The 24,800-nt window shown below is 36.3% G+C and overlaps 1 protein-coding gene across 1 annotated transcript in view; it reads left to right on the top strand.

Moving 5' to 3' along the window:
* Nucleotides 1–24,800, top strand: part of LOC138716245 (uncharacterized) — a 61,107-nt gene that overhangs the window by 20,815 nt on the left and 15,492 nt on the right. The window contains exons 9-23 of the mRNA XM_069849142.1: nt 6,146–6,261; nt 7,127–7,248; nt 12,840–13,042; nt 15,103–15,227; nt 15,599–15,721; nt 16,093–16,215; nt 16,587–16,709; nt 17,081–17,203; nt 17,575–17,697; nt 18,069–18,191; nt 18,563–18,685; nt 19,057–19,179; nt 19,551–19,673; nt 20,043–20,144; nt 23,240–23,442. The gene's annotated coding sequence lies outside the window, so the exon portion shown is untranslated. The remainder of the gene's footprint in view (nt 1–6,145; nt 6,262–7,126; nt 7,249–12,839; nt 13,043–15,102; nt 15,228–15,598; nt 15,722–16,092; nt 16,216–16,586; nt 16,710–17,080; nt 17,204–17,574; nt 17,698–18,068; nt 18,192–18,562; nt 18,686–19,056; nt 19,180–19,550; nt 19,674–20,042; nt 20,145–23,239; nt 23,443–24,800) is intronic.

Raw genomic sequence — 24,800 nt, 5'->3', positions numbered from 1 at the left:
GCTTGCAACGCCTTGAAAGAAGACCAGTCGTCCCTGATGTCAAAAAGAGAGACTTGTTATCTATGTTAGACTTCCTCGATGAAAAGTATCATGCATTTTACCGAAAAATTTATGCATAATGTATAAATAACGTTAATTCTCAGTTTGGCTAAGAAGTGATTTCAATGTTGTATTTTCGTAAAATAGGATTTCACAGATAAATCTGTGCCAGACCTTTCAAATTTCATATGTAACACAAACATGAGTTTATGGCTTTCATTTAAAGTAGTTTCTGTAATAATGTAAGTGAGAAAGTGTTCATAAATTTGTTTTTTGCTTCCCCGGGAAAAATTTTGTTTTTGGCAGTTACTACCTTTCCCATGTCAGCGCCTCAATTCTTATTATCGAGAACTCCCCACTTATTAAATAATTTAACAACACAATGTTCTGATGGTTGTGCAGCCTCGGGAAATGCTGTTATAAGATATGTAAACACATCTTGTATGACTTCTTCCTCAGTAGATACGTTTCAACAAGGAAAATGTGATTCTGTACTGTGTATGTAATCATAATTGAAGATACTGTATCTCTCAATACAGTTCAGAGAATTAACTGAGATTGGCTTAGTGAGAATGCTAGTAACTTAGGTTTGACTTGCTCTGTATAAGAATTTCAAAACTTGCTTGAATTAAAAAACAGCACCGCATATTTGGAGACAATAGTTAAGTTATCATGCTCCATCAAAACCTACCCTGTCATGTGACATGCGAGATAAGGTTGTATACTCAACCAATCTTACTAATAAAAACTCATACAGACGTTAACTGTCTTATACTTACACAATGAATAGCTCGTTTATAGACATGTGTAAATTTCTTCCTAATAATCACTACATACATCATGTATAACAGTACAACTGTAACACAACTACACTGGTCAAAAAAAGTTAAGCATATTTCCAGTTTACCCAATAATGCCTGATATTTATGTTTCTTTTGGTTTTATGTGGCACGTATTATGTTTACCAATTCAAACTCTTTCATTTGTTTTATCCTGCATCACTAGGTAACATCCAAATCACGGCTAGTAAACAAAGCCTGTAATTCGAGCAAAGTTCAATCAGTGTCGTTTTGCTTCATAGTGCAGTACAATGGCTCGGAACAACCTTACAATGGCAGACCGCATCAAAATCATCACTTTGATGGAACAAAACATGAGACAAGTTGATGTTGCTAACATCCTTCATGTGAATCAGAGTATTGTCTCCAGACTGTGGAGAAAATTCCAGTCAATAGCAGATCGACCTCGCAAGGGCCGTCCACACAAAACAACACCAGGTCAGGACCGGTATGTAAGGTTATCTGCACGTAGGAACCCTATAGCCTCAGCTACAACTCTGCGCCATGACCTGCGCGAAGCCACTGGTGTTGTTGCAAGTAGCCAAACTGTGCGCAATAGACTTCATGACATAGGGTTGTATGCTCGAAGACCACTCAAGACTCCAGCACTCCATTCACATTACAGGGGTGCTCGTGCAAGATGGGCTAGAGCACATGAGAATTGGACACGAGACCAATGGACCAGAACTTTATTCTCAGACGAAGTGAGAATGGGCCTACACCCTGACAACAACTCTATTCGCGTATGGAGACAAACAGGGGAACGAAATCATCCCTCAATGACCATGGAACGTCACCAACAGTTTGGTGGTTCAATCTTGTTTTGGGCACGTGTCATGTTTGGCTGCCGCACACCACTGTTTTCAATAGAGGGAAACATGACTGCTTCCGTGTATGAGAACAACATCCTCCAACCCATAGTAAGTGGTTTTGCAGAGACTGTAGGAGAAGGGTTCACTCTACAGGACGATAGTGCTCGGCCTCATCGCGTGCAGCGGTATCTGGTAGAACATGGGATCCGAAGAATGGATTGGCCAGCATGCTCACCGGATATGAACTGCATAGAGCATGCATGGAGCTTTCTCAGGAGAGCCATTTCCAATCGTCCACATCACCCATTAACGATTCAAGAACTCAGGAATGCTGCCTTGGAAGAATGGGACAATTTGCCTCAGGAGAGCTTAGATGCGTTGGTAGTGAGTATGCCCCGTCGTATACAAGAGTGCCTCAGGGTTCGTGGAGGACCAACACGTTATTAAACAGGGTACTGAAAGCACCATTTCCTTTTCTTTGATGATGTACGAATTTCAACTTCCCTTATCTTTTCCATTGTTTCCAAACAATGCAACTTTTTCATTTCATATTGAGTCCATTGTTAACAAATAGTGTATTTCTACTTTTAAGTTTATTCTGTGGAACCAAGAAACCCAATTATAATTTATCTATTTTATTTTAATTAATAAAAACCGTTATATGCCTAATTATGCTTAACTTTTTTTGACCAGTGTATAATCTTTTCGTTGTAAGAATAATCCTGCAGTAAACAATGGCACATGACTGAAGTAAGGCTTGATTGGCTGCATTTTGGCGCCATAGATTCTCAGTAAGTGATCCCGCCTACTGTTATATATTCTGTTTCGTGTTAAACATTTCCCGTTACTCAGCAAAGTAGACCTAACCTCACTACTATGCATTGGTTTGCTTAGGAAACTGTTACTTTGTAAAATTAATTAATTGGATTCAACTCACTTAACTTATTATATACCGTACATTCAACACTATTTCTTTCTCTCCACTTTTGAGAGGATTTCCACTCTTATGTATAGTAACCTCACACAGAGCATGCAGAGGACATATCATAGTCTAGTATATTATACAGTCATGAAGCTTGAGTTGATGAGGGTGCTAGGAACAATAGACTGTGCAGGTACCAGTGGCAGCTGATTGAATGAGGCAAGTGAGGCCGGGCCTCAGTCACTTGGCTTAACTGAAATCAAATTTTGTGTTTTTATATAATGTATTAGTTATTTGAATGAAGCATATATCGCTGTAGAAGCATTTGAAAACTTTGTGAGGTATATAGACCTGTTTTGCAATAAAATTTGTTCCTGAGGCCGGGATCGCTCGTGCCAGGTCTGGCTTGTGATGTATATAGACCTGTTTTGCAGTAAAATTTGTTCCTGAGGCCAGAATCGTTCGTGCCGGGTTTGGCTTAATGCATTTCATGTCCTTTCGCGGGCTTTGAGTTTACGCTTAAAACGTTATAGCTGAGGCACAATTCGGCTGGCCTGGTCAGGTTTCACTTCTCCCATCCATGGGCCGGCCTCAAGGGTAGAGTGGGGTGGGAATAGCAGTGGTGACTTGTCTTCCTGACTAGGCCATAAATAACAAAATTCCAGCTCTTTGGCAGGCAGAAACCCACTTGAGATTCTCTCCTCTTATATCTCAGTTTATGACATATGAGCGAGGGTGTTCTACTATTGTACTTCGTAGTACTGTAGTGAATCTGGGCCAATGTTGTTATGTATTTCGGGAAAATATAAACAGAAACAAATGAGAGAAATAATGCTGGTGCAGTTAATTCATTGTTAGAGTGTCCTTTTTCGAGAAGAAATAATACTGAAAGAAAGGAAGTTTTAAATAAAGAGAGAGACTACCGAGATACCTACGACATCGCTGATAATTTTTCTGACACATAATCTTAAAACGCGAGTTTCTATTGCATCCTGGTATGGACAACATAAATGGTTATGTGGTAATGTGAGGCAAAATAAACTTCTCTTGGCCTTGTTTGTTGCTGTCAAAGGAAAAAAATAAAAAGAAAAGAAAGAAAGGGGAATTTCAACACATAATATGGGATGCTTCATCACACTGAAACAATCACTGAAACTCAGAGCATAACAGCTTATTTGGTGAGCGAAATTATTATTTTTCATTGATAGTAATAAGAATAGACTAATAATAGTAATAATAATAATAATAATAATAATACAGTAATAATGATATTAATAATATAATAACAATAATAATTAATATCATAAACAAACATTTCCTATCGGAGGCACTTAAACTAGTTGCATCTGGCCTCACCGAGGATTTTGATCACCGGCCGCTACTGGCAGGTACTATTTCGCATTGTCTGTAATGAGGTGATAGTTGCGATCCTAGTAGTTAGAACTATCTATGGATGCATATTTATTACGTATTGAGCTTCATGACTGTATATCGTCGCTGTCAAGTCAAAACCTGCTATGTGGAGAAATTGTGGATTTTAAGATTTTGGTACCACTTAACAAGTTACTTCATCCTGCATCGTTTCACATATCAATTATATGGCGAAAGTCGATCATAAGGGCGTAAATCACGATTCCCACATATGCTATGTGAAAGTGCCCACATAGCATATTCGTATATGCGCTGGTTGTTGAAAGCGCATATCTGCCATGTGGATTGACCTTCCACATAGTAGATTTTTCTTCCAGCTTACTACGTTTGTATTAAACTTCTTGATGCTATGTGAGATAAAGAATTTGATTTTGCTCTGTTAAAGCGATAATTGAGCGTGTTGCCAGACCGAGGGAATAATCTCATAGAGTGCCAAAAGTGAGAAAGAGATTTTTAAAAATAAAGTATGCAAATATAGGGATTTTCGGGACTGGTCTTTTAATATAAAATTTTATTAATTATGTTTAAAGCGTTTTGCGTTTCTTACCTTATATTAACCGAGACTGACACAAATTAAATACTTTTTTTTATACTTGTTGCTTGTGAATGACCGTAACTGTGTTCCAAATATCTGAGTAGGATGTACAATAATTTTCCATAAAGGTAAGGGATACAGTTAAATAATACAACAGGAATTATAATGAATAGTAACCAATACGTCTGTCGTAACTTTAGTACGTTAATACTCCTTAAATCTGTAGGAGCATCAATAATGTACAGGGATGTTTCAAGAGCGAGAGTGGACAAGTATCTGAAATAGAGTTTACAGGGTGAATTATATAGTCCAGTATGCTTATTAATTTGTTTATAAACGACATTAAAAGCTATTTAATTTTATACAGTATCCATCTATAGTGTCTGATCTTAAAATCGTGCTTTTAGTGTAAAACAAAAGTGTCAAATAAAAAGCGCTTTTATGTAAAAGATCAAAGTGAGTACTCGATATTTCTACCATATTTCGGAAGGAGAACCTGTAAGATATGACGAGGATAATCGAAGTGAAGCATCATCATCAGCTGTTCGAGTCATTGGTCAAGATTTGTTGTTACTGACTGGAATATAGATTTTTCTTTTCCCTTGGAATCACTTTCTAAGCTTTCACAATGCGTATTAATTGCAGAAAGAATAAATCAAGAAAAGAGTGATATGCTACCTGATAGTTCTATCAGTCAAATTGGAAGTGAATGGATGATCCAAATAGCATAGATAACGTAAATGAAGAGGAAGAGTCGCCAAGAACTACTTAAAATTTATATAGCTTTTTGCTTGATGAACCGGCTGCAATGGAAAGCAACAGGAATGGAAGAGAGAAAGAAAATGCAGTTTCTGAATTCAGCATTGATGAAGAAAATATAAATTATACAAGAGGTGAAAAAAATTCATCGTGACAGAGAATAATCTAATAATTAGAGACAATGGCAGTGAGAATAATGTATCAGCCAGTGAAGAAATCTCTATCAAAGAAAATGAATTTCCACTGAATGGTCAGAATTTTTATCCGAAAAAAATTATAAGCAGAAAACAAAGCAATTTAAAAGGATGGCTAGTAAGATGTTAAGAACAGGAGGAAAAGAGTATAATGGGAAGAACACTTGAAAGACGATGAGTTGCGAAAAGCAAAATTTAAAGAATTCGGAAATATGAAATCATGGGATGCAAAACATGCACTTGTAATGGGGCTACTCAAGGCCTGAGACTAATGAATTTTTCTATAATCTTTCATGCAGTCCTCTATTTAACAACTGTGCAGTTAATTTTTTATATTTGTCGGTTTTCTGTGAGGATCCAACAATGTGAGCAGTTTAAGAGAAGGTTTCAATATAGGCTCATTAATAGTCCTCTTGCACAAATATTCATTCTTTTGGATAATACCATTAATAACAGTTCCAGACAGGATAAAAAGTAATTAGCGATTCTGTGGAAGGTTGTCTTCATTATGATTTGTGAATATTGGTTTGTTACAGCTTTTGTAGTGAATGTGTTTTGTTCATGTGCATTGCTTCATTGTATTTTCTTGATTATGAAAGTAATTCCTTTTTCAGATAACAATCATCGATTATAGCCTATCACGACTAACAAAAGAGGTGCCTGTATATACAGACTCTAGGCTATCCCTCTTTACAGAGGACATTTACCGACAGATGCAGGAAACTGTTGAGTAAGTTATCCATTTTTCATTCTTCTACTTAGATTGGAATAGATTTTAATTGGGGGTGCGAGGTTTTAAAGTATGCTATTGACTTTCTGCAATTTCTTCATAGCCACTGGCATAGCTCAGACATGCTAATGTGGACTTGTGCTCAGGCGTAGGTTCGATTCCCGCTTGGGTTAATTACTTGGTTGGTTTTTTCTGACGCCTTCCCCAAACTGTTCCAGACAGTGATAAAAAGTAATTAGCGATTCTGTGGAAGGTTGTCTTCATTATGATTTGTGAATATTGGTTTGTTACAGCTTTTGTAGTGAATGTGTTTTGTTCATGCACATTGCTTCACTGTATTTTCTTGATTATGAAAATAATTCCTTTTTCAGAGCACCATCATAGATTATTCTCTTTCGAGAATTACGAAAGATACAGTTATATATACAGATTTATCATCCAGGTTATCGCTGTTTGAAGAAGAGATACATAGCAAAATGCAGGAAACTGTTCAGTAAGTTATCCATTTTGCATTCTTTTACTTAGATTGGAATAGATTTTAATTGGGGGTGCGAGGTTTTAAAGTATGCTATTGACTTTCTGCAATTTCTTCATAGCCACTGGCATAGCTCAGACATGCTAATGTGGACTTGTCCTCAGGCATAGGTTCGATTCCCGCTTGGGTTAATTACTTGGTTGGTTTTTTCTGACGCCTTCCCCAAACTGTTCCAGACAGTGATAAAAAGTAATTAGCGATTCTGTGGAAGGTTGTCTTCATTATGATTTGTGAATATTGGTTTGTTACAGCTTTTGTAGGGAATGTGTTTTGTTCATGTGCATTGCTTCATTGTATTTTCTTCATTATGAAAGTTTATTCCTTTTTCAGGTCACAATCATTGATTATTCGTTATCGAGAATAACTAAAGAGTCAGTTATTTACACAGATCTGTCATCAAGGATAACTCTCTTTAAAGAAAAAATTTGCAGCCAAATGCAGAAAACTGTTCAGTAAGTTATCCATTTTTCATTCTTCTACTTAGATTGGAATAGATTTTAATTGGGGGTGCGAGGTTTTAAAGCATGCTATTGACTTTATTTCTTCATAGCCACTGGCATAGCTCAGACATGCTAATGTGGACTTATGCTCAGGCGTAGGTTCGATTCCCGCTTGGGTTAATAACTTGGTTGGTTTTTTCTGACGCCTTCCCCAAACTGTTAGGTGAATGTCAATCTGTTACGAATTCTCGGCCTCATCTTGCCAAATACCATCTCACTATCACCAATTACATCGATATTAAATAACCTAGTGACGACAGCGTCATTAAATAAGCAAGTAAAAAAAAAAAACTATTAATTGCCTAACAATGTTGTCCTAATTATTTTCCTTGGAAAAATGGCATTTCTACTTATTTAGGAGAATGGTCCAGAAGAACAGCACTGGTACCCGTTAATCTCCTACTTTAGAGAACTTCATATTAAAAAATTCCAAAAATGTGTGTTTTTCAATTTATTCACTCTGTTTGAACATTTAGTAAATTGGATAGTCGATGTTCATTCTTATTATTATTATTATTATTATTATTATCATTATTATTATTATCATTATTGTTATTATTATTATTATTATTATCATTATTATTATTGACACATCTTGATAGATAAAAGGAGACGTACTAGCATAGTAGACATTCGAACCTTCAGGGGGGCAGATTGTAATTCTATCCATTATTTGGTAATTGGAGAACTAAGAGAAAGACTATAGGTACTCGTCCACGATGCTAATTATATAGTGCGCTATTTTTAATAGTGCAACAGAAATATCACATCCTGTTTACACACATGGCCAGAATAGCGTGCTATTTGCCATTTTTTGTATAGTGCTAGAAGCTGGCATGAAGATCTTGCAGCACATGTTTACATGTCGCTATGAAATTCGCGCTGGATTCTCTGGCGCAAGAGCGATCTACTTGACCTTGTAGCACTGACAGTCAAAGTGTAGCCTGTAATGACAGACGAAAACAGAATTGCTGCTGGTTGTTTGGCAATTATACTTGTTCAATAAAATCAGAAATATTCTTGATATACTGTATGCTGGTTCACAATATCAGAACCATTCCTACACATTATATATCAACCTCATAATATTTAATATTAATGGCTTAGTGCAGGGATGGGCTGGGCGATTCGTGTTAGCTTGAGCTAGTTACCTGTCTCCTACTCCCGCAATTGATTGCATCATAGAAAATATTGTCCCTCCAATTGAAGGTTAAACGTGCAATAGCGCTCAGAGAGAGGCTAATCGTCCAGATCTGGGAGTGTGTTGATGTAAATCATAAATATGGTATACAACATGGGTCATATCTGAACAGATATTTGTTTCCGAACATATGTTTATAGGAACCGTTTCCTAGTTTCGACCTATACTATTTCCTATAAAAATATGCGACATTGTTTTTAAGCACTCTATAATTCTGTGGTGTTTAGGTAAATGGAGATGTCATAAAAATGAGTTCGGAGATAAATCAAAATTAAACTTGGAACCCTTATTACAAATAATTTCCTACACAAAGAAAACACATCAACTGCTAGTATTCTTTGATTTTTCCACACCCACTTGTATAATAATTTAACTTGTATGTTCATATGGGGAACAAAATTCCATCTGCACAAAAAAAATGACTTACACCCCTTTACCCGAACACCACAGATATATATATATATATATATATATATATATATATATATATATATATGTATATACAAATCATATACTATAATAAATGTAGATTTAGATCCTACATTACATACGTAATACAATATGTTGTTTCTAATGTCAGGCGTTTGACAATAAAGTCATTTGACCCCTTGCACTCCAATATTTTTCAAAGATATTATCATGATCAGCCACTGAAGCACAGATTTTGAGATGTTCCGAATCCATTTCTTGGTTTGAGTTGCACAATGGGCAGTTAGGGGACTGATATATTCCAATTCTATGCAGGTGTTTGGCCAAACAATCATGGCCTGTTGCCAATCTAAATGCAGCTACAGACGATTTTCGTGGTAAATCTGGAATTAACTCTGGAGTTTGATGCAGAGAGTTCCATTTTTTCCCTTGGGATTGTGTTATCAAATTTTGTTTGTTAAAGTCTAAGTATGTAGATTTAATAAATCTTTTCACAGAGTAATACGTAGATTTAGTAACAGGTCTGTAAGTAGTAGTGCTGCCCTTCTTTGCTAAAGCATCCGCATTCTCGGTTCCCAGGATTCCACAATGAGATGGTATCCATTGGAATACAATTCTTTTATTGAGTGATCTTAATTGAGAGAACATTTTAGTTATTTCTGCTGTTTGAGATGAAGGTGTGTGTATAGAGACTGTTGATAGAATAGCTGCTTTGGAGTCTGACAACATAACTGCATTCCTAAATTTATTGATGTGGCATAGAAGATTCCTGAGGCTTTCACTTATTGCAATGATTTCATCATCAAAACTTGTTGTTCCATATCCAAGAGATCTATAAAGTGAGAAGAGAGAGCACGTAACTGCTGAGCCATTTATACCCGAACCCACACTTTCTGAAGTCGAAATTGCTATAGGAAATCTTAAAAATTATGTCTCCAGGAACCGATCAAATTCCAGCAGAATTAATACAAGAGGGTGGAAGTGCATTATCTAACGAAATTTATAAGCTTGTACTTGCTATTTGGGAAAAGGAAATTGTACCAGAGCAATGGAAGTAGTCCATAATCGTACAAGAGGAGTACAAGGAGGACAAGACTAACTGTAGTAACTTTCGAGGAATATCACTTTTGTTCAAGTCGTACAAAATTTTGACCAATATTCTTTTGAGAAGATTAACTCCACATGTAGATGAAATTATTGGACATCATCAGTGTGGTTTTAGGCGTAATAGATCAACTATTGATCAGATATTTTGTATTCGACAGATAATGGAGAAAAAATGGGAGTATAAGGGTATAGTACATCAGTTATTCATAAATTTCAAAAAGGCATATGACTCGGTTAAGAGAGAAGTTTTATATGATTTTCTTATTGAATTTGGTATTCCCAACAAACTAGTTCGATTAATTAAAATGTGTCTCAGTTAAACATACAGCACAGTCCGTATAGGTCAGTTTCTATCAGATGCGTTTCCAATTCACTGTGGGCTAAAGCAAGGAGATGCACTATCACTTTTACTTTTTAACTTTGCTTTAGACTATGCCATTAGGAAAGTCCAGGATAACAGAGAGGGTTTGGAATTGAACAGGTTACATCAGCTGCTTGTCATTGCGGATGACGTCAATATGTTAAGAGAAAATCCAGAAAGGATTAGGGAGAACACAGGAATTTTACTTGAAGCAAGTAAAGAGATAGGTTTGGAAGTAAATCCCGAAAAGACAAAGTGTATGATTATGTCTTGTGATGAGAAGGAAATATAAAAATTGGAAATTTATCCTTTGAAGAGGTGGAAAAATTCAAATACCTGGGAACAACAGTAACAAATATAAATGATACTCAGGAGGAAATTAAACACCGAATAAACATGGGAAATGCCTGTTATTATTCGGTTGAGGAGCTTTTATCATCCAGTCTGCTGTCAAAAAATCTGAAAGTTAGAATTTATAAAACAGTTATATTACCGGTTGTTCTTTATGGTTGTGAAAATTGGACTCTCACTATGAGAGAGGAACATAGGTTAAGGTTGTTTGAGAATAAGGTGCTTAGGAAAATATTTGGGGCTAAGAGGGATGAAGTTACAGGAAAATGGAGAAAGTTACACAACACAGAACTGCACGCATATTTTTCTTCACCTGACATAATTAGGAACAATAAATCCAGACGTTTGAGATGGGCAGGGCATGTAGCACGTATGGGTGAATCCTGAAATGCATTTAGAATATTAGTTGGGAGGCCAGAGGGAAAAAGACCTTTGGGAAGGCCTAGATATAGATGGGAAGATAATATTAAAATGGATTTGAGGGAGGTGGGATATGATGATAGAGACTGGATTCATCTTACTCAGGATAGGGACCTATGGCAGGTTTATGTGAGGGTGGCAATGAACCTCCGGGTTCCTTAAAAGCCAGTAAGTAAGTATTATTATTATTATTATTATTAAATTTATATGCAACGCGCATGTTTGTGTGCGTGCGTGCTGTTTTTCAAGTAGGTTAAATGATGTTAAGAATGCAATTTAATGTTGTTAATTGAATGTACAGAGGTGTGTTAAAACAGTAGTGAGATTGGAGATGTAGCTCGGTAGTGGCAACATTGTAGCATGCCTCCACCCACACTCTCAGAGACACACATTCCTACTTAATGCTCAGAGTTTTAATTCAGTAGCTGAGTTGACAGAGGGTTATTTAGATGGTGTGATAGTGATGTATTACGAAAATTGGAGCTACTTATATGGCATAAGGCCCATGTTCAGATCCTGGTTGATCCACCCTGAATGCGTAACTTGTGTTGGACAAGCTCGTGGAAGACTTTTCACATCAAAATTGTACAAAAATGTGACCAAAGTGAAATTCAAATTCTCATAGGCTTATGGTATAATGGAGTTTTCACTTTTTTCACAGACCACAGAAATCTGATTTTTTTCTTTAGCAAACTAAACACACAAGCTTCATCTAGGAACTCAGTGAAGAAACTACAACAGAACAGCAGACTGGCCCCTATTGTAATCGGGCTATAAAATTTTAGAAAGAGAAGAAGATAGATACTCTTTCACTTGCACACAGTGTAGCCATGGCTAAGGGATGAGGGGGGCGAATTCCAGAAAAGTATGTATGGTAGGACGACGAACTGACAAACTGACTTAAACTTTCAGTAGGGGTAGACCAGGTCACTGTCCTCATATCTCAATCTCTTTCTGGAGTGTTTGTTCAAAGATTTGCCCTATGCTACCTGCTATCTGCTTTGCAGTTACAAAATAACGGTATTATCGTATTTGAAGTAAGCAATTTCTGAGAGACGAATATTGTCGAAATTTTTACTCTGAGTTTGCATTAACAAAATAATAATTAATAATCAAGTACAACCAATTAATTTTAATCGACTCAATCATTCAATTAAAATTTTTTGATCGATGAATTTTACAACAGAAGGTGATTGATTAATCAATTAAATCCGACAACACTAGAAAAACCAATGTTGTCGTATCTGGAGTTGATTGATGATGAACAAGGTTAGTAAAAAATAATCTTATAGCTTAACATTTATTAACTGTTGATGGTGGTGGTAGAAATCAATGTCGGTATAAAAATAATAATTATTGTAACCAGGAATAATCTTTGCAACGAAAATGTGACAACACTGCTTGGTATTACAAGTATTGATGTGCGCAAAGAAAGATATGACCAACACAGACCCTTCTGCCTGGGCATTAATTGGATGTTCGGACTAATATGTGCATGTGCAGGCATGGACGCATAGACTTCTGTGGGAAACTGAAATTCGTTATGGTTTTTTTTTGTATTATACATTGTAATTCATGCTTTTATATGTGTATGACGTGAGTAATGTTAATTTTTAACATTGAATGGTATTATTGATACAGAATTAATTGTTTCATGTTTCTTCTTTATTTCAGAGACGATTGGGGACGATACTGTCCATTTACAAATGTATTGTGAATGGGCGCTTTTGTGGAACAATTGTGCAATGCAAATTATAGTGGACATTGCACAAGGTTCCACAACAGTAGCCTTGATGAATTAAATAGAATCCGAAGCTCCATTTTCGAGCACAAAAGTGCATATGATGTAGCCATGGCACTGAATGATGATTAAGAAGGTCAGTATTGTTTCATTTTTAATTGAAATTCACATATATTTCTAATTTTATTTATCTAATGCTCAGAATTTAACAGTGAGCCAGTTACCCTTCTTGTTTTTAGTACTAGAGCTCGAACATGGGGCACCTAGTCACCAGATTGGAGGAGTTAGTGTATGGTGAAGATGTCATGAAGGAGGGGCATGTAGTACAGTCGGGGCGCATTACATGATATTGCTGCCCGGCGTGTTTGGTCCCTTTCGATCACGATACGTGGTTAAAATGACGCAATTTACTAACAAGGACAATTAGCTGTCTTAAACAAGAAAATAAACACAGCCATGTTCTCTTATTTAATTACTTTTCCCTTACATTAATTAGTTGATTGGAATACCTACTTGCGCAGCTAACTTGCCAGAAGCACAAAATGCGAAGCATTCTACATTCACTACATCTGTACAGCAAATTAGGAAGAAATATTTTTCTATAAAATAGGAAAAGATCATAGAGATGACAAGATATGTCCTGTAAGTCAAACAAGAATAATTGAGATATGTCCTCAGCTTTTGGATTACACTCAAATATAATCGAATTGAATTTGTTCGTGACTTGTGTTTCATGATAGTATTTGCCAATTAACAAAGTGGGAAATAAATATGTAAAAGACTTCATTGAGAAATATAGGAAAGTTCATCTAGAGTCAAATCTAAAGAAATATTACTTTAGACCTTCATAAGACAAGAAAAGCTGTAGAAGACGAGAAATTGCTAGATGGAACCATAGATTAATACTAGTAATTGTTATGTGATATACAGCGGCCAATCTCGAAGCCCATCCACAGTAAATAGCAACAATTATGTTATATCTTATATTTAAACAATATTTAATTTCTTTTCACAATATTTTATGTTCTCTTATTTAGTTGCAAAATATTACAATTTGCCACTCTGTTCCTACAAGACAGTGATTCTGTTTTCCGAGAAGAAAGAAACCAGATGAACGGCTCTTTAACAGACTTTCATAATAGCCTCCCAGAAAGGGCCAGCAATTCACAGTAAGCAAGTCGTTGTTATGGCAACCGGGTTGTTTACTGAAGGTAAGAAGGAAAGTCTTATTCGGACCTTCAGTATCCACATCCCTCACTACCTCGTCTGCTAGCCACGTGGCCTGACTGGTGGGAGGGTTCTTCTGAAGTATTCCAGAAGGAGTGGATTAAGCCGTACAAGACAGATTAAAAAGTAGAGCAAAATATGGATTAGTGAGGAATGCATTTTTTTTTAATTTATTGATAAAATATAATTATTTTACTAAAGCACGAAAAATGGGATGAAGGTGGCCCTCACCTACTTCACCTGAATAGCCGCCACTGACAGCCACATGCTTGTGTTCACATTAGGATTTTGCTTACAGAGAAAAAAATATACGTCATAGTTTCGTCATTACTTCATTACGAAAGCTAATAGAATAACTGAAATTGTCTACTGCATCCGATAGTGTGTGCAAGTGTGCCGCGCTAAGTATCGATTGTACAACTGAACCTGGTCGATTACCACACTATATTTTGGTCAAGAGAACAGCTATAGCAATATTATTCTAATTATTCTGTGCTCTTCAGTTTGGTTTTCTGTGATTACAAGGCAACCATCATCATAAAATGACAGTCAATATGAACAGCTGTTAGAGGGGCGGCTGAATAAGCTCTGTGCTACTCAAGGTCTGAGACTAATGAAGTTTTCGATAATCTTTCATGCAGCCCTCAATTTCGCAACTTTGCAGTTAGTATGGGCAGTTAATTTTTTATATTTGTCGGTTTTCTGTGAGGATCCAACAATGAGAGCAGTTTAAGGGAATGTTTCGATATAAGCTCATTAATAGATCTCTTGCACCAATATTCATTCTTTGGATAATACCATCAATAACAGTTCCAGACGGTGATAAAAAATAATTAGCGATTCTGTGGAAGGTTGTTTTCATTATGATTTGTGAATATTGGTTTGTTACAGCTTTTGTAGTGAATGTGTTTTGTTCATGTGCATTGCTTCATTGTATTTTCTTGATTATGAAAGTAATTCCTTTTTCAGATAACAATCATCGATTATTAAAACCTATCACGACTAACAAAAGAGGTGCCTGTATATACAGACTTTTCCTCTAGGCTATCCCTCTTTACAGAGGACATTTACCGACAGATGCAGGAAACTGTTGAGTAAGTTATCCATTTTTCATTCTTCTACTTAGATTGGAATAGATTTTAATTGGGGGTGCGAGGTTTTAAAGTATGCTATTGACTTTCTGCAATTTCTTCATAGCCACTGGCATAGCTCAGACATGCTAATGTGGACTTGTGCTCAGGCGTAGGTTCGATTCCCGCTTGGGTTAATTACTTGGTTGGTTTTTTCTGACGCCTTCCCCAAACTGTTCCAGACAGTGATAAAAAGTAATTAGCAATTCTGTGGAAGGTTGTCTTCATTATGATTTGTGAATATTGGTTTGTTACAGCTTTTGTAGTGAATGTGTTTTGTTCATGTGCATTGCTTCATTGTATTTTCTTGATTATGAAAGTAATTCCTTTTTCAGATAACAATAATCGATTATAGCCTATCACGGCTAACAAAAGAGGTGCCTGTATACACTGATTTATCCTCGAGGCTTATACCTCTTTACAGAGGACATTTACCGACGGATGCAGGAAACTGTTGAGTAAGTTATCCATTTTTCATTCTTCTACTTAGATTGGAATAGATTTTAATTGGGGGTGCGAGGTTTTAAAGTAAGCTATTGACTTTCTGCAATTTCTTCATAGCCACTGGCATAGCTCAGACATGCTAATGTGGACTTGTGCTCAGGCGTAGGTTCGATTCCCGCTTGGGTTAATTACTTGGTTGTTTTTTTCTGACGCCTTCCCCAAACTGTTCCAGACAGTGATAAAAAGTAATTAGCAATTCTGTGGAAGGTTGTCTTCATTATGATTTGTGAATATTGGTTTGTTACAGATTTTCTAGTGAATGTGTTTTGTTCATGTGCATTGCTTCATTGTATTTTCTTGATTATGAAAGTAATTCCTTTTTCAGATAACAATAATCGATTATAGCCTATCACGGCTAACAAAAGAGGTGCCTGTATACACTGATTTATCCTCGAGGCTTATACCTCTTTACAGAGGACATTTACCGACAGATGCAGGAAACTGTTGAGTAAGTTATCCATTTTTCATTCTTCTACTTAGATTGGAATAGATTTTAATTGGGGGTGCGAGGTTTTAAAGTATGCTATTGACTTTCTGCAATTTCTTCATAGCCACTGGCATAGCTCAGACATGCTAATGTGGACTTGTGCTCAGGCGTAGGTTCGATTCCCGCTTGGGTTAATTACTTGGTTGGTTTTTTCTGACGCCTTCCCCAAACTGTTCCAGACGATGATAAAAAGTAATTAGCGATTCTGTGGAAGGTTGTCTTCATTATGATTTGTGAATATTGGTTTGTTACAGCTTTTGTAGTGAATGTGTTTTGTTCATGTGCATTGCTTCATTGTATTTTCTTGATTATGAAAGTAATTCCTTTTTCAGATAACAATAATCGATTATAGCCTATCACGGCTAACAAAAGAGGTGCCTGTATACACTGATTTATCCTCGAGGCTTATACCTCTTTACAGAGGACATTTACCGACAGATGCAGGAAACTGTTGAGTAAGTTATCCATTTTTCATTCTTCTACTTAGATTGGAATAGATTTTAATTGGGGGTGCGAGGTTTTAAAGTAAGCTATTGACTTTCTGCAATTTCTTCATAGCCACTGGCATAGCTCAGACATGCTAATGTGGACTTGTGCTCAGGCGTAGGTTCGATTCTCGCTTGGGTTAATTACTTGGTTGGTTTTTTCTGACGCCTTCCCCAAATTGTTCCAGACAGTGATAAAAAGTAATTAGCAATTCTGTGGAAGGTTGTCTTCATTATGATTTGTGAATATTGGTTTGTTACAGCTTTTGTAGTGAATGTGTTTTGTTCATGTGCATTGCTTCATTGTATTTTCTTGATTATGAAAGTAATTCCTTTTTCAGATAACAATAATCGATTATAGCCTATCACGGCTAACAAAAGAGGTGCCTGTATACACTGATTTATCCTCGAGGCTTATACCTCTTTACAGAGGACATTTACCGACGGATGCAGGAAACTGTTGAGTAAGTTATCCATTTTTCATTCTTCTACTTAGATTGGAATAGATTTTAATTGGGGGTGCGAGGTTTTAAAGTAAGCTATTGACTTTCTGCAATTTCTTCATAGCCACTGGCATAGCTCAGACATGCTAATGTGGACTTGTGCTCAGGCGTAGGTTCGATTCCCGCTTGGGTTAATTACTTGGTTGTTTTTTTCTGACGCCTTCCCCAAACTGTTCCAGACAGTGATAAAAAGTAATTAGCAATTCTGTGGAAGGTTGTCTTCATTATGATTTGTGAATATTGGTTTGTTACAGATTTTGTAGTGAATGTGTTTTGTTCATGTGCATTGCTTCATTGTATTTTCTTGATTATGAAAGTAATTCCTTTTTCAGATAACAATAATCGATTATAGCCTATCACGGCTAACAAAAGAGGTGCCTGTATACACTGATTTATCCTCGAGGCTTATACCTCTTTACAGAGGACATTTACCGACAGATGCAGGAAACTGTTGAGTAAGTTATCCATTTTTCATTCTTCTACTTAGATTGGAATAGATTTTAATTGGGGGTGCGAGGTTTTAAAGTATGCTATTGACTTTCTGCAATTTCTTCATAGCCACTGGCATAGCTCAGACATGCTAATGTGGACTTGTGCTCAGGCGTAGGTTCGATTCCCGCTTGGGTTAATTACTTGGTTGGTTTTTTCTGACGCCTTCCCCAAACTGTTCCAGACAGTGATAAAAAGTAATTAGCGATTCTGTGGAAGGTTGTCTTCATTATGATTTGTGAATATTGGTTTGTTACAGCTTTTGTAGTGAATGTGTTTTGTTCATGTGCATTGCTTCATTGTATTTTCTTGATTATGAAAGTAATTCCTTTTTCAGATAACAATAATCGATTATAGCCTATCACGGCTAACAAAAGAGGTGCCTGTATACACTGATTTATCCTCGAGGCTTATACCTCTTTACAGAGGACATTTACCGACGGATGCAGGAAACTGTTGAGTAAGTTATCCATTTTTCATTCTTCTACTTAGATTGGAATAGATTTTAATTGGGGGTGCGAGGTTTTAAAGTAAGCTATTGACTTTCTGCAATTTCTTCATAGCCACTGGCATAGCTCAGACATGCTAATGTGGACTTGTGCTCAGGCGTAGGTTCGATTCCCGCTTGGGTTAATTACTTGGTTGTTTTTTTCTGACGCCTTCCCCAAACTGTTCCAGACAGTGATAAAAAGTAATTAGCAATTCTGTGGAAGGTTGTCTTCATTATGATTTGTGAATATTGGTTTGTTACAGATTTTGTAGTGAATGTGTTTTGTTCATGTGCATTGCTTCATTGTATTTTCTTGATTATGAAAGTAATTCCTTTTTCAGATAACAATAATCGATTATAGCCTATCACGGCTAACAAAAGAGGTGCCTGTATACACTGATTTATTCTCGAGGCTTATACCTCTTTACAGAGGACATTTACCGACAGATGCAGGAAACTGTTGAGTAAGTTATCCATTTTTCATTCTTCTACTTAGATTGGAATAGATTTTAATTGGGGGTGCGAGGTTTTAAAGTATGCTATTGACTTTCTGCAATTTCTTCATAGCCACTGGCATAGCTCAGACATGCTAATGTGGACTTGTGCTCAGGCGTAGGTTCGATTCTCGCTTGGGTTAATTACTTGGTTGGTTTTTTCTGACGCCTTCCCCAAACTGTTCCAGACAGTGATAAAAAGTAATTAGCGATTCTGTGGAAGGTTGTCTTCATTATGATTTGTGAATATTGGTTTGTTACAGCTTTTGTAGTGAATGTGTTTTGTTCATGTGCATTGCTTCATTGTATTTTCTTGATTATGAAAGTAATTCCTTTTTCAGATAACAATAATCGATTATAGCCTATCACGGCTAACAAAAGAGGTGCCTGTATACACTGATTTATCCTCGAGGCTTATACCTCTTTACAGAGGACATTTACCGACAGATGCAGGAAACTGTTGAGTAAGTTATCCATTTTTCATTCTTCTACTTAGATTGGAATAGATTTTAATTGGGGGTGCGAGGTTTTAAAGTAAGCTATTGACTTTCTGCAATTTCTTCATAGCCACTGGCATAGCTCAGACATGCTAATGTGGACTTGTGCTCAGGCGTAGGTTCGATTCCCGCTTGGGTTAATTACTTGGTTGGTTTTTTCTGACGCCTTCCCCAAACTGTTCCAGACAGTGATAAAAAGTAATTAGCAATTCTGTGGAAGGTTGTCTTCATTATGATTTGTGAATATTGGTTTGTTACAGCTTTTGTAGTGAATGTGTTTTGTTCATGTGCATTGCTTCATTGTATTTTCTTGATTATGAAAGTAATTCCTTTTTCAGATAACAATAATCGATTATAGCCTATCACGGCTAACAAAAGAGGTGCCTGTATACACTGATTTATCCTCGAGGCTTATACCTCTTTACAGAGGACATTTACCGACAGATGCAGGAAACTGTTGAGTAAGTTATCCATTTTTCATTCTTCTACTTAGATTGGAATAGATTTTAATTGGGGGTGCGAGGTTTTAAAGTATGCTATTGACTTTCTGCAATTTCTTCATAGCCACTGGCATAGCTCAGACATGCTAATGTGGACTTGTGCTTAGGCGTAGGTTCGATTCCTGCTTGGGTTAATTACTTGGTTGGTTTTTTCTGACGCCTTCCCCAAACTGTTCCAGACAGTGATAAAAAGTAATTAGCGATTCTGTGGAAGGTTTTCTCATTATGATTTGTGAATATTGGTTGTTACAGCTTTTGTAGTGAATGTGTTTTGTTTATGTGCATTGCTTCATTGTATTTTCTTGATTATGAAAATAATTCCTTCTTCAGATCACCATCATAGATTATTCTCTTTCGAGAATTACAAAAGATTCACCTATATATATCGCTGTTTGAAGAAGAAATATACAGGAAAATGCAGAAAGCTGTTCAGTAAGTTATCCATTTTGCATTGTTTTACTTAGATTGGAATAGATTTTAATTGGGGGTGGGAGGTTTTAAAGTATACTATTGACTTTCTACAATTTCTTCATAGCCACTGGCATAGCTCAGACTTGCTAATGTTGACTTGTGCTCAGATGTAGGTTCGATTCCCGCTTGGGTTAATTACTTGGTTGGTTTTTTCTGACGCCTTCCCCAAACTGTTAGGTGAATGTTAATCTGTTACGAATTCTCGTCCTCATTTTTCCAAACACCATCTCACTATCACCAATTACATCGATATTAAATAACCTAGTGACGACAGCATCATTAAATAACCAAGTGAAAAAAAAGTATTCATTGCCTAACAATGTTGTCCTAATTCTCTTCCTTGGAAAAATGGCATTTCTACTTATTTAGGAGAATGGTCCAGAAGAACAGTCCTGGAACCTGTTAATCTCCTACTTTAGAGAATTTCATATTACAAAATTCCAAAAATGTGTGTTTTTCAATTTATTCACTCTGTTTGAACATTTAGTAAATTGGATAGTCGATGTTCATTATTATTATTATTGACACATCTTGATAGATAAAAGAAGACGTACTAGCATAGTAGACATTCAAACCTTCAGGGGGGCAGATTGTAATTCTATCCATTATTTGGTAATTTTGGGCTAAAGCAAGGAGATGTACTACCACCTTTACTTTTTAACTCTGCTCTAGACTATGCCATTAGGAAAGTCCAGGATAACAGAGATGGTTTGGAATTGAACGGGTTACATCAGCTGCTTTTCTATGCAGATGACGTGAATATGTTAAGAGAAAATCCACAAAGGATCAGGGAAAACACGGGAATTTTACTTGAAGCAAGTAAAGAGATAGGTTTGGAAGTAAATCCCGAAAAGACAAAGTATATGATTATGTCTCGTGACGAGAATATTGTACGAAAGGGAAATATAAAAAAAGGAAATTTATCTTTTGAAGAGGTGGAGAAGTTCAAATATCTTGGAGCAACAGTAACAAATATAAATGATGCTCAGGAGGAAATTAAACACCGAATAAATATGGGAAATGCCTGTTATTATTCGGTTGAGAAGCTCTTATCATCCAGTCTGCTGTCAAAAAATCTGAAAGTTAGAATTTATAAAACAGTTATATTACCGGTTGTTCTATATGGTTGTGAAAATAGGACTCTCACTATGAGAGAGGAACATAGGTTAAGTTTGTTTGAGAATAAGGTGCTTAGGAAAATATTTGGGGCTAAGAGGGATGAAGTTACAGGAAAATGGAGAAAGTTACACAACACAGAACTGCACGCATATTTTTCTTCACCTGACATAATTAGGAACAATAAATCCAGACGTTTGAGATGGGCAGGGCATGTAGCACGTATGGGTGAATCCTGAAATGCATTTAGAATATTAGTTGGGAGGCCAGAGGGAAAAAGACCTTTGGGAAGGCCTAGATATAGATGGGAAGATAATATTAAAATGGATTTGAGGGAGGTGGGATATGATGATAGAGACTGGATTCATCTTACTCAGGATAGGGACCTATGGCAGGTTTATGTGAGGGTGGCAATGAACCTCCGGGTTCCTTAAAAGCCAGTAAGTAAGTATTATTATTATTATTATTAAATTTATATGCAACGCGCATGTTTGTGTGCGTGCGTGCTGTTTTTCAAGTAGGTTAAATGATGTTAAGAATGCAATTTAATGTTGTTAATTGAATGTACAGAGGTGTGTTAAAACAGTAGTGAGATTGGAGATGTAGCTCGGTAGTGGCAACATTGTAGCATGCCTCCACCCACACTCTCAGAGACACACATTCCTACTTAATGCTCAGAGTTTTAATTCAGTAGCTGAGTTGACAGAGGGTTATTTAGATGGTGTGATAGTGATGTATTACGAAAATTGGAGCTACTTATATGGCATAAGGCCCATGTTCAGATCCTGGTTGATCCACCCTGAATGCGTAACTTGTGTTGGACAAGCTCGTGGAAGACTTTTCACATCAAAATTGTACAAAAATGTGACCAAAGTGAAATTCAAATTCTCATAGGCTTATGGTATAATGGAGTTTTCACTTTTTTCACAGACCACAGAAATCTGATTTTTTTCTTTAGCAAACTAAACACACAAGCTTCATCTAGGAACTCAGTGAAGAAACTACAACAGAACAGCAGACTGGCCCCTATTGTAATCGGGCTATAAAATTTTAGAAAGAGAAGAAGATAGTTACTCTTTCACTTGCACACAGTGTAGCCATGGCTAAGGGATGAGGGGGGCGAATTCCAGAAAAGTATGTATGGTAGGACGACGAACTGACAAACTGACTTAAACTTTCAGTAGGGGTAGACCAGGTCACTGTCCTCATATCTCAATCTCTTTCTGGAGTGTTTGTTCAAAGATTTGCCCTATGCTACCTGCTATCTGCTTTGCAGTTACAAAATAACGGTATTATCGTATTTGAAGTAAGCAATTTCTGAGAGACGAATATTGTCGAAATTTTTACTCTGAGTTTGCATTAACAAAATAATAATTAATAATCAAGTACAACCAATTAATTTTAATCGACTCAATCATTCAATTAAAATTTTTTGATCGATGAATTTTACAACAGAAGGTGATTGATTAATCAATTAAATCCGACAACACTAGAAAAACCAATGTTGTCGTATCTGGAGTTGATTGATGATGAACAAGGTTAGTAAAAAATAATCTTATAGCTTAACATTTATTTACTGTTGATGGTGGTGGTAGAAATGACTGTCGGTATAAAAATAATTATTGTAACCAGGAATAATCTTTGCAACGAAAATGTGACAACACTGCTTGGTATTACAAGTATTGATGTGCGCAAAGAAAGATATGACCAACACAGACCCTTCTGCCTGGGCATTAATTGGATGTTCGGACTAATATGTGCATGTGCAGGCATGGGCGCATAGACTTCTGTGGGAAACTGAAATTCGTTATGGTTTTTTTTTGTATTATACATTGTAATTCATGCTTTTATATGTGTATGACGTGAGTAATGTTAATTTTTAACATTGAATGGTATTATTGATACAGAATTAATTGTTTCATGTTTCTTCTTTATTTCAGAGACGATTGGGGACGATACTGTCCATTTACAAATGTACTGTGGTTGGGCGCTCTTGTGGAACAATTGTGCAATGCAAATTATAGTGGATATTGCACAAGGTTCCACAACAGTAGCCTTGATGAACTAAATAGGATTCGAAGCTCCATTTTCGACCACAGAAGTGCATATGATGTAGCCATGGCACTGAATGATGATTAAGAAGGTCAGTATTGTTTCATTTTTAATTGAAATTGGCATATATTTCTAATTTTATTTATCTAATGCTCAGAATTTAACAGTGGCCAGTTACCCTTCTTGTTTTTTAGTATGTAATTACTAGAGCTCGAACATGGGGCACCTAGTCACCTGATTGGAGGAGTTAGTGTATAGTGAAGATGTCATGAAGGAGGGGCATGTAGTACAGTCGGTGCAAATTACATGATATTGCTGCCTGGCGTGTTTAGTCCCATTCGATCACGATACATGGTTAAAATGACGCAATTTACTAACAAGGACAATTAGCTGTCTTAAACAAGAAAATAAACATACCCATGTTCTCTTATTTAATTACTTTTCCCATACATTAATTAGTTGATTGGAATTCCTACTTGCACAGCTAACTTGCCAGAAGCACAAAATGCGAAGCACTCTACATTCACTACATCTGTACAGCAAATTAGGAAGAAATATTTTTCTATAAAATAGGAAAAGATCATAGAGATGACAAGATATGTCCTGTAAGTCAAACAAGAATAATTGAGATATGTCCTCAGCTTTTGGATTACACTCAAATATAATCGAATTGAATTTGTTCGTGACTTGTGTTTCATGATAGTATTTGCCAATTAACAAAGTGGGAAATAAATATGTAAAAGACTTCATTGAGAAATATAGGAAAGTTCATCTAGAGTCAAATCTAAAGAAATATTACTTAAGACCTTCCTGTGAATATACTTCAATAAGACAAGAAAAGCTGTAGAAGACGAGAAATTGCTAGATGGAACCATAGATTAATACTAGTAATTGTTATGTGATATACAGCGGCCAATCGCGAAGCCCAGCCACAGTAAATAGCAAATAATGTTAAAAAAACAATTATGTTATATCTTATATTTAAACAATATTTAAGTTCTTTACACAATATTTTATGTTCTCTTATTTAGTTGCAAAATATTACAATTTGCCACTCTGTTCCTACAAGACAGTGATTCTGTTTTCCGAGAAGAAAGAAACCAGATGAACGGCTTTTTAACAGACTTTCATAATAGCCTCCCACAAAGGGCCAGCAATTCACAGTAAGCAAGTCGTTGTCATGGCAACCGGGTTGTTTACTGAAGGTAAGAAGGAAAGTCTTATTCGGACCTTCATTATCCACATCCCTCACTACCTCGTCTGCTAGCCACGTGGCCTGACTGGTGAGAGGGTTCTTCTGAAGTATTCCAGAAGGAGTGGATTAAGCCGTACAAGACAGATTAAAAAGTAGAGCAAAATATGGATTAGTGAGGAATGCATTTTTTTTTAATTTTTGATAAAATATAATTATTTTACTAAAGCACGAAAAATGGGATGAAGGTGGCCCTC

This window comes from Periplaneta americana, chromosome 1, assembly GCF_040183065.1.
Source record: "Periplaneta americana isolate PAMFEO1 chromosome 1, P.americana_PAMFEO1_priV1, whole genome shotgun sequence".
NCBI classification, from domain to species: Eukaryota; Metazoa; Arthropoda; class Insecta; order Blattodea; family Blattidae; genus Periplaneta; species Periplaneta americana.
This window is presented reverse-complemented; position numbering and strand designations above follow the sequence as displayed.